At 34.7% G+C, this 8406-nt stretch overlaps 1 long non-coding RNA gene across 1 annotated transcript; it reads left to right on the top strand.

The window, feature by feature from the left end:
* Window positions 1–2149: 2149 nt before the first annotated feature.
* On the top strand, window positions 2150–2998 carry LOC120173950. The gene is made up of 2 exons (XR_005521113.1): window positions 2150–2455; window positions 2783–2998. It is a non-coding gene; the product is annotated as an uncharacterized LOC120173950 (long non-coding RNA).
* The last annotated feature ends 5408 nt before the right edge of the window (window positions 2999–8406 follow it).

The following is an 8406-nucleotide window of genomic DNA, read 5'->3' as shown; positions in this document are numbered from 1 at the left end:
GACCCTCGATCCTCACCCATTATAGGTTTCGAATGGAATGAGTTCAATTCGAGGGGATTCATTGCCTTATACCCATACGAGGAATAAATCCCTACAAAAGTATAAGGTGTGTATCCCATGGGTTATTTCCTAAAACTCATACGAAGAATAGATTCTTACGAGAATAATGCATTCACCCCGGCTAATTTGGATTGAAGCTCGTGTCTAGAGCTTATGTTATGAACATGTATGTGATGTGTGAGGAGAAACGTACCTACCTTTGACTCAAAATAAAAAGAAAGATAAAACTCGACAAAAACTTGGATCGATCTGAAAGCAAAAATGTTAACTAAAAATGTTAGTTTGACTGTTAAAATGAAGCAATTAAAAACTTCAAATAACGAATCATAAGTTAACTAAAGACTCGAACTCATAATTTCAACCAAAACGATAATGTGTAAGCGACCTACAACTTGACTCACTAAAAAAAATCCCCAGCAGAGTCGCCAAGCTGTCATAATCATTTTTAGGTGAAACCATTGCTTATAGTTTTAAAAACGATTATGACTTTTTTTAGGGAAATTGGGTGATTTTGAATTGATTAAAATAAAATGAAAAAGGGAGTCGTCATCGACCTTTGGGTTAGGTAGGTCGAATATCCGTCTTCTAAAAATAATTTTAAGCAAAATCATTTTTTAAGACAAAAGTAGTATGCGTTTACCAAAGATTCGATTTGATGGGTTCGGAAGTCGATTACACGTGGAGAAAGATTAACACCCCACAGCGCCCAAAAACTGGTACTGAAACACTTACATATTGTCGTAATGGTGAAAAATATATATCGAATATAAAGTTAAAATATAATCCGTTTATCGAACATTGATTAATGTGCTTCGTATTAATTAATTAGAAAAACTTCCTTAACTCGAAAAAAAATCCCGAATTTAACAATCCTCTATCGAAAAAGCTAACTCGGCTATTTCTTATTAGTCAAAAAAAATTCACTCCTCATTGATTAAAAATGTAAATCGAATATAAAATGAAAATCGATCTTTGCATAAAGTCAACCGCTATTTAGTAACATACATCACATTGTTCAACTTAAAATTAATTAGCATAATAAAATTAATTTTATTTCAAATTCACATTTTGTTCCAATATCGTATTAAATTACACTACTTCGATCAATTGATGCTTTCCACGCACATTTTACAGATTGATGTTCTTGAAAATATTCGAATAAAATAAAAAACCCTAGTAGAACATTCATAAACCAAAAACAAATCGCTCATATATACATTTATAAAAATGATTCTTAAGAGACAAAATAAATTATAAAATATATATACATAGTACACGCAAGCCTGAGAGAAATAAATGAAGAATAAAATCTATAACAAATATTTAATATAATAAGTATATATACAATAATGATAATAATAAAGCAATAAACAAATAAAATGATTACATGGACAACAAAAGGGTTAATATATTAAAAGATAAACTTTGCCAATCGAAGAAAAACACAGTAGTAAAAAGACATAATAGAGGAAGGACTAGATTAAAACAATAGTGAACTAAAGGGTGAAAACTTAAACATGAAGAAAATCAACAAACATTGTACACCATGAATACTGGGATCTCAATAAAATACTAGGTTAAACACACGACAAAAAAATGAAATATATCAAAATGATATATCGAATTAAAAAACAAGAACAATATAAACGAATAAACTACAACGAATAAAAATAATATATCATAACATGAAATTTAGTGACCATATCAAAAGAACTAAGTTGAAAACAATATAAACTAGTACCCTAAAGCAACCATCATAAATATAAATTGATTAAGTAAATAAAGAGCATAAACGAAATAAAAAAGCAAACAATAGCCTTGAATCATAAGAAAATAAAAACTTCATTAGTGGCTAAAATGAAATATTATAAATATCAATGACTACATTCAAATAAATGACATATCAAAAGAGTGACTAATTTAAAATAAAATGGAAACATGATACCTAAATCAAAGAAAATATCAAAACGTCGTATCTAGTGACTGAAACGCAAGAACATAGCAAGGCTTGGAGGACCTAAGCATGATTTACCCAAAATATCAAAATAAGTTCTACTCCTTCCCCTCTCAATTACATTCTGCCCGATAACTTCAAATCCCTAGCCTTCCTTCCCTCTTTTCTTCACGCGTGAGGTTGTCGGCCCCAAAGAGCCCGACGCTCAGGCCACAACACAGGGGTGGATATTACCTTCGGTTAACGATCAACGACGGACGGGAAGCCCCTCACCAGCAGACCCCGATTAAACCGACCTGACCTCTTCCTCTCCTCCCTGTCCAAGGAAGCAACTACGTGATCGACCACCACGAACGGTGGCGCCACAGCCTAAACCCACACCGTCTAAACGTGACCCCCTCCCTGACGACGCTATTGCCCCGACGAAACCCCGGCAGTAAGGTAATCTAAACTCCCTATCTCTACTTATTTTTTTTAAAGCATGGAACTAGCTTAAAACGAGGAACAAATTATAACCTAAATTATATTTTCCAGTGGTATTCTAAGAATTGAACATATAAACTGAAAATGAAAACAAAGGCTAAAATACCTTAGGATTTTCGGTTCTGCTTTTGATTATTGAAAAAAAAATTCTTGTTACATAGTTCCCCCCTTTACACTGAATTTAAGGTTATATAACCCATTACATATGTAAAAAAAAATCCTGATGTTGCTATTTTGGTTGTTGATGTTTGGTGACTAAAGCTGCTGAGAAACATGGTTGTACAGGGCATGGGCGAGGCATGGCGTTGGCGTGGGGTGCTGTGGAGTAGGGCATGGGCATAGCTGGGTTGGTGGTGGCTTCGGGTCGGATCTCGGGTTTGCTGTAATATGGGTTTGTGTGTTGGACTTCATGTAATGGGCTTCGGGTTTAGGCCTACAACAAAAATAATATAATTAGAAATAATAATATTAATAATAACATTTTTTCGACCCGGACAAAAACGGGTGTCTACAGACTTCATTGTTGCATATAAGGCAGTTGTCTGTCACAGCTTCTTCTTACGAAATAGAGCTTTGAGAGTTGTAAGATTCAGGTCTTCTGCATTGCAGAAGAGGACTCAGATGCAGAGGGCCTCAAGGCTGATGTGAAGTTCCTATACGATCTTCGGATGCAAGCTGGAGTGATCTTTATAACGCTCAAGTCATGCGACGTGCAGCGGGAGGGTGGATCTCAGCCAGACGAGTCTATTGAGTCATTTACTGCGGCTCAGCAACGGGTAGCTGATTACTTGGCGGATATAAAGGCAACAGCGAAGAAAGAAGGGACCCCATTGATGGCCGATGGGAAGCCTGTAATTGTGAATGAGCAACAAGTAGAGAAGTTTCTTTATACAACTTTGAAGTTGAATTTAATGATAGAATGGCTGCGGTTGTGCTCGTAAGCTTACCGTCACCTCCGATCAGCCACCTGGCGTACTGCTACATGGAATACATGGATTTGTTGGTTGATAATATCCCCAGACTTTTGGTGGTAAGAGGGTATCGTAGAGATGATGTAACTTTAATCACATAATTTGCGGTTGATTTTTTTAAATCGAGATTGTAATTGTGTTTACTGTGCATATAGGCTTTACCTTTTTATTGCATTTTGCCGAAGTGTTGCATTCATTCTTTTCCGGCCATTCTGACCAATGGCATTTTGTTATTTTATTCTATTTCTTTTTTTGGGTAAATTACATGGTTGATACTTTCTGTTTAAGTTTTGTATATTTTTTTCACTAAATTCAAAAATCATAAAATTTAATCACTTTTGCTTTATTTAAGGGTAAACTACACTAACGATCACTAACATTTGAATAAGTTTTTTTGTTTTCCCATTGAAGTTTAAAAAATAACAAATCAGTCATTAATATTATCGATTAGTTACATATTAATCGCTTGAGGTTAACGAGATGTACTGTCAACTAGAGATGAACAGAAGCCGGATTTCAATCCGATCCGGATAGGATAAAAACCGATCCGGTTTTTCCCCCAACCCAAAAACCAGATTTTAAAAAAACCGGATCGGATCCTAATCGGTTTGGAGGACCGGATGGTGTAACCGGTTTCGGTTTGCAAAAAAACCGGTTTTTAATCCGGTAAAAAAATCGGTTGTTCAATTTTTTCCCAAACCGGTTATACTATCCGGTTTTTAAATATCCGATCCGGTTTAAAAAAATCGGTTTTTCCAAAATCCGGTTTCGAATATTTTTTAAGCAAAATCGGATATTCAGATTTTTTGTGCATAGTCAACTATCTATTTGGCTCGTTGGCGGCTTATGTGAAATGTTGATCGGTCATCTCTTCAATTTTAAATAAAAACCTATTCTTGTAACCTCAGTGCATTATCCCTCCACCTCCTGTGCCCGCCACCTTCCAAGAGTAGTTCACTAACTTTTGCGCTTCATACCTATGCGAACTTAAAGCAATCCTCAAGCCTTCTTCTTCTGTTATTGTCGGGCCTTCCTTTTCTTCTTCTTGAAAACCTCCTATCGCCACCACTACTTCCACCGCTTCATTTCAAGCCATCCTCAAGCCTTCTCTTCCAAATGACTTTAATTATTAGATTTCGACATGAAAATTATCGCAATTTATCTAAACACTTTGCAGATTATTTGAGTGATCCCATTTCACAGGTGTCACTCCTGACTTCCAAGCAATTGAAATTTAGACCTGAGTTTGTTAATGGGTATATTAAAGACTCGAAAATATTTATAGATCAAACATGAAAGGAAAATTATATGATCCATGCGGTCTTTTATATTATTGTCTTTCTGCTTGGTCAAGAAAGTAGATACTAAAAATTTGTCAATGAAGACACTGACAACTAGGGTTTTAAATAGCGTTCACGGTCACGTTTTCGGTCGCGTAGCGTTTATCACGGTTGCGGACATAACGGATGTCATTGTGGTCATTGCAGGTATCTTGGTCGTGGATTTTTTTTTAAATGTCGCACAACTTACCTTAAAATGACTAAACTAAATATAATTAAAATAAAATTGTAAAATTTAAATTGAATAAATTTAGATTACTGAAATTAAGAATAAATCAAATAAAAATTAAAGTTTACATTTTAAATTAGGGATTAAATAATAAATTCTAAAAGTGGGAGGGATCTCAAATAAATATATCATTTAAAATTATATTTTAAAAATTATTAAAAAAAGAAATAAATCACCCCTTCCACCCTTCCCCGACCTTTCTGCCTCCCCTTTCCTGACCTTTCTGGTTAAGGCTTTCTGCTTCCCTCTTCCTCCTCCCCTTCCTCCTTCCCCCATTATTGTCTGAAACAAAAATGGTTTTGGCCTTCTGCCCTATGTTGCACTAATATGGATACGGACACAGATACGGGGAAGGGGATGAAAAACGGTAATTTCTAAAATTATAGGGTTCAGGAACGACATATAAAAAATTTAAATTATAAATAGGTGTAAAAATCATAAATAAAGTAAATACTTCATAGAAAATTGGTGTAACACCCTAGTTTATCCCTAATTAAAAATCCTAACATTTGAGAATTTTTTTCTAAATCCCCAAATTAATTTTGGTGGCCAATTTAAAAATGATGTAAAACGTATTACTATATTATAAAACCCTAAAAAGATCAGGGATCAACTGGAAATTATACCAAAATTGCTTTAAATCCTGTTCTAACTCTTATCTCTCTCCCCCGCTGCTTCTTCTTCTTTTCAATTTTTTTCTTTCTTTTCACAAACCTTGAAATCGTCCATTTTCAAAGGCTCCTTTGTTTCTTCTATTTTACCTTTCTTTTGTATTTGTTGGTCATGACTACAACCATGATTTGAGTAAGAGTATTCTCTTCTTTGAAGCTCAAAGATCATGTCACCTCCCTCGTAACAAGAGAATCAAATGCAGGGAAGGTTGGCTTTTTATTTTGTTTTGGAATCACGGATGAATAACGGTTGTTGCGTCCCGTTATCGGCACAATAGTCTGTTCCCCGTTAAATTACGAGCGCAATCGACCAAGATCAGTGTGAATCCGTGACCCACAGCAAAAACCATGAATAACAGTTTCGGACGGTGGCGTGATCGCAATATCGTGAACGCTATAGCATTTTCGGAACGCTATTTGATACCCTGCAGACAACCAAGGGACAAACTGGAAATCTCTCGAGGTGGAAGAGAAGTCATCACCAATGGCAACTTCAGCTTAGCTGGAAGTGGCATAAGCCATAGAAACTATCAGAATGGATCAAACACAATGAAGAAACATGAGATTAAAGCCCCGTGCAGGGTTTTAAATAGCATTAGCGGTCACGTTTTCGTTGCGTCGCGTTTATCACGGTTGCGGATATAACGGATGTCATTGCGGGTATCGCGATCGTGAATTTTTTTAAATGTCACGCAACTTACCTTAAAATGACTAAATTAAATATAATTAAAATAAAATTATAAAATTTAAATTGAATAAATTTATATTACTGAAATTAAGACTAAATTAAATAAAAATAAAGTTTACATTTTAAACTAGGGATTAAATTATAAATTCTAAAAATGGGAGGGATCTCAAATTAATATATCTTTTAAAATTATATTTTAAAAATTATTAAAACCCCCTCTACCCTTCCCTGACCTTTCTGCCTGCCTTTTCCCGACCTTTCTGGTTTTGGCTTTCTGCTTCCCCCTTCCTCCTTCCCCCATCATTGTCTGAAACAAAAATGGTTCTGGCCTTCTGCCCTATGTTGCACTAATACGGATACAGACACGGATATGGGGACGGAAAATGGTAATTTCTAAAATTATAGGGAAAGGGACCGACATATAAAAAATTTGAAATTATAAATAGGTGTAAAAAATCATAAATAAAGTAAATACTTCATAGAAAATTGGTGTAACACCCTAATTTATCCCTAATTAAAAATCCTAACATTTGAGAATTTTTTTCTAAATCCCCAAATTAATTTTGGTGGCTAATTTGAAAATGATGTAAATCATGTTACTATATTATAAAACCCTAAAAAGACCAGGGAGCAACTAAAAATTATACCAAAATTGCTTTATATCTTATTCTAACTATTCTTTCTCTCCTCCGCGGCTGCTTCTTATTCCTTTCAATTTTTTTTCTTTCTTTTCACAAACCTTGAAATCGTCCATTTTCAATGGCTCTTTTGTTTCTTCTATTTTACCTTTCTTTTGTATTTGTTGGTCATGACTACAACCAAGATTTGAATAAGAGTATTCTCTTATTTGAAGCTCAAAGATCCTATCACCTCCCTCGTAAGAATGCAGAGAAGGTTGGTTTTTATTTTGTTTTGGAATCACGGTTGAATAACAATGTTTGCATCCCGTTATCGGTGCAATCGTCCGTTTCCCGTTAAATTGCGGGCACAATCGACTGTGATCGGTGTGAATCTGTGACCCACCACAAAAACCATTAATAGTAGTTTCGGACGGTGGTGCGACCGCAATATCGTGAACGCTATAGCATTTTCGGAACGCTATTTGATACCCTACTAACAACCAAGGGACAAACTGGAAATCTCTCGAGGTGGAAGAGAAGTCATCACCAATGGCTACTTCAATTTAGATGGAAGTGGCAGAAGCCATAGAAACTATCAGAATGGATCAAACATAGTGACGAAACAATCATGAGATTAAAGCCTCGTGCAGGGTTTTAAATAGCGTTCGCGGTCACGTCTTCGGTCGCGTTGCGTTTATCATGGTTGCAGACATAACATATATCATTGCGGTCATTGTGGGTATCGTAGTCATGAATTTTTTTAAATGTCCAACCACTTACCTTAAAATGACTAAATTAAATATAATTAAAATAAAATTGTAAAATTTAAATTGAATAAATTTAGATTACTGAAATTATGACTAAATTAAAGAAAAATTAAAGTTTACATTTTAAACTAGGGATTAAATTATAAATTCTAAAAGTGGGAGGGATCTCAAATTAATATATCTTTTAAAATTATATTTTAAAAATTATTAAAAAAAAGAAATAAATCACCCCCTCCACCCTTCCTCAACCTTTCTACCTTCCCTTTCCCGACCTTTCTGGTTCTGGCTTTCTGCTTCCCCTTTCCTCATCCCCTTCCTCCTTCCCCCATCATTGTCTGAAATAAAAATGGTTCTGGCCTTCTGCCCTATGTTGCACTAATACGGATATGGACACGAATATAGGGACATGGATGAAAATGGTAATTTCTAAAATTATAGGGTACGAGAACGACATATAAAAAATTTTAAATTATAAATAGGTGTAAAAAATCATAAATAAAGTCAATACTTTATAGAAAATTGGTGTAACACCCTAATTTATCCCTAATTAAAATCCTAACATTTGAAAATTTTGTTTTCTAAATCCCCAAATTAATTTTGGTGGCCAATTTGAAAATGATGTA

The sequence above is a fragment of the Hibiscus syriacus genome, unplaced genomic scaffold, assembly GCF_006381635.1.
Source record: "Hibiscus syriacus cultivar Baekdansim isolate YM2019G1 unplaced genomic scaffold, ASM638163v2 tig00111993_pilon, whole genome shotgun sequence".
In the NCBI taxonomy this organism is placed as follows: Eukaryota; Viridiplantae; Streptophyta; class Magnoliopsida; order Malvales; family Malvaceae; genus Hibiscus; species Hibiscus syriacus.
This window is presented reverse-complemented; position numbering and strand designations above follow the sequence as displayed.